Here is a 3,036-nt window from a genome sequence, read left to right on the forward strand (position 1 = left end):
TGTAATTTATTTATTTTTTCTACCCAAATACTGGGTCAAATTAATTTAAATTCTGGGTTGTTTCACCAGCGATACATTTGTTCAGTTATCTATCCAAATGGTTGGTGAAATTAACAGAAATTACAGATTAATTCTAACACCCCTTCATGAAATAAATTGCTATAAACTATATGTCATGTAATAAACACCTAAACAATAATGTATTTTTTACAAGGCACTGCCTTGAAATTTATTATAACTGAATGCCAACAATAACAATAACAATGCCAACAACTACGTACAAAGTTTCTAAATTTTTGGAGGAACTTCAGCCTAGGTCCAGCTCTTGGTATCAACTGGTTGATGGTAGCCTCATCTAAAAGAAGAAAACTTTCCTCATCAATCCCCTCCTCTGAAAAACAAAAATAGAAAACAATACATACACTATTATTTATTTTTACAAAACAGAATGATGCACTGACAACTAGGGCAGATTTATTCTAGAAAAAAAATAAAATAAAGAATATTAAACTAAGAATCATATTTGCAATTACTTAAATGATTATTCATTAACTGAAAATGTCTAGGTTATTTTTATTATAGTCTATAAACCAGGTCTATGCCATGCACTGTTGGTATAGAGCTGGGCATTAAATAAAAAAAATAATTCTCTAAAATGTTATTTTTATACGCAAACTTTACTGCTCTGTTAATTAGCTACAAAAAGCTCCATTACCAAAATTACTTTACATAAAAAAAGCTAACACTTCTTGGTTTAACCCTCTTAATAAAAATAAACAACTTGATATTAGATTTCTTTTAATCAAGAAATATATATAGCTATAATAGCAATAATATCGCACTTTAGAGCAGGCAGAAGGACTGACAGCATTAAAGAAGGTAAGCAGTGTCACATGCTTACACTTAGCACCTTAGTAAATTCACAGAAAATTCACAGGCCTCGCTGCACTGCAGGCACTCTAAAGTGACAAATTAAATGTTTTCTTAGTATTTTTATCAAAATTAAATATCTTTATAGATTAATTTGAAAATTTTTAAAAGATTAATTTGAAATTGTCAGAAGGCTTGCCAGAGTTAGGAAGGAAGGCACACACACAGGCACACAAAGGAGAACAAGAATGAAGTGAGTTGAAGGGAAAAAAAAACAAAGAGCTGCAAAAATATTTAACTTGTTACCTTTGCTTTTTTACAGTTTAGAACGTATTTTGTTGTTTGCAAAGACCAACACGAAAAAGCTAAGCTAACTAAGCTGAGCTAGCAAATCAGCCTGCTGGCTAGCAAACCAGTTAGCAGTATTCCCCCTAATTAGTTTATTTACAGTGAAATAAAGTTGATAGTTAATGATAACGTGGGAATTGGGGTCCTTACACTAGCTATGTAACACAACACAGACACCGTGAATTAAATATTTACCTCAAAGATGATCAGTCTCTCTCGAGCATGTGCGAGCTGCTGAAGGAGCTTGGAGCCTGTCTGGGCGCGAAATGGTGGAGGAGGAGTTAACGTGATGACGGTCCAAGCACAAACAACTCAGCTGCTGGGTCAACTGATGCATGTTGGGTTGATGAATTTTGCCAGATTTTGACCGAGCACATGAGTTGCCCAAAAACAACCCAAATCCCCCCCAAAAAAACCCAATTCCCATAAAAATAACTCATAATGGGTTAGACATTTCATAACCCAGCAGTAGTTAAAATAACCCAGCAGTTTTTAGTGTGTTCACTCTCTGCTCTTACTGGTGCAATGTGCAATTAATGAAGATTGGTCACCAGGCTGCTCCAATTTAGCCATGAAACCTCCATAAACACTAAAATGACAGGTGTTTCAGTTTCATTGTCCAACCCCCGTACTTGACACCAAAGCAAAGTATACATACTGGTAAGGTGCTTGGGACGAAGTAAACTTTAAGTGGTGGAAAAGCTACTTGCACCAAAGCATACAGTTCATTCTGGATAATGTATCTGCATCAAAGCATATGATTCATAATGGATAGGTAGCTGGAGCAAAGCAAACAACAGATGCTGGATAAGTTAAATGCACTGAAGCATATAATACATACTGGATAAGTTACATGCACGGAGGCATATAGTAATCACTGGACAAGGCTCCTGCACCAAAGCATATAGTACATACTGGACAAGGCTCCTGGATCAAAGCGTAAATCATAAAGTACACACTGGATGAGCTACCTGAATCAAAGCACATAGTACATACTGGATAAGTTACCTGAACCAAAAAACAAAAACATCAAGGAAACAAGGAAAATGCTCCTGCACCCAAACAGTTAGAACACACTGGACAAGATACCTGCATCAAATCATACAGTACATACTGGATAAGGTGCCTTCATTAGAACATGCAGTATATACTTGACACCAAAGCATACAGTACATACTGGATAAGCTACCTGCACCAAAGCCTACAATACACACTGGATAAGCTACCTGCATCAAAGCACATAGTACATACTGGACAAAGCTTTTGCACCAAAGCCTACAATACACACTGGATAAGCTACCTGCATCAAAGCACATAATACACACTGGGAAACGTACATGCACCAAAACATATACATAACCAATACATAATAGACAAGGTACCTTCATCCGAACATGTAGCACGTACTGGATAAGCTACCTGTACCAAAGCCTATAGTACATACTGCATAAGCTACCTGTACCAAAACCTATAATACATACGGGACAAACAGCACCAAACATATAATATATAATAGTCAAGGTAACTCCACCCAAACATGTAGTACATACTGGATAAGTTACCTGCACTAAAGAATACGTTACACCACAGATGCTTCATCTACACCAAAGCAAACTATGCACAATACATATCATAACTGCTCTAGAGCCTAAAATACATACTGGATAACTAACCTACAGTAACTGTCAAGGCTACCCATGAAATGCTATTGTGCAGTGTATAAGGATATGAGACATAATGGAAAGTACAAAACAAATTCTAAAAGGTTAAACCACAGTAACTGATATAATGCAGGCTGAAAATACCTATAGCCTTGGT

The 3,036-nt window shown here is 36.1% G+C and overlaps 1 long non-coding RNA gene across 1 annotated transcript; it reads right to left on the minus strand.

Annotated features, from left to right (window-relative positions):
* Window positions 1-201: 201 nt before the first annotated feature.
* Window positions 202-1,576, minus strand: LOC125802401 (uncharacterized). Its single transcript, XR_007439523.1, has 2 exons — window positions 1,414-1,576; window positions 202-391 (listed from the first exon to the last, which is right to left on the minus strand). It is a non-coding gene; the product is annotated as an uncharacterized LOC125802401 (long non-coding RNA).
* Window positions 1,577-3,036: the final 1,460 nt, after the last annotated feature.

The sequence above is a fragment of the Astyanax mexicanus genome, chromosome 6 (assembly GCF_023375975.1).
Source record: "Astyanax mexicanus isolate ESR-SI-001 chromosome 6, AstMex3_surface, whole genome shotgun sequence".
Taxonomy (NCBI): Eukaryota; Metazoa; Chordata; class Actinopteri; order Characiformes; family Acestrorhamphidae; genus Astyanax; species Astyanax mexicanus.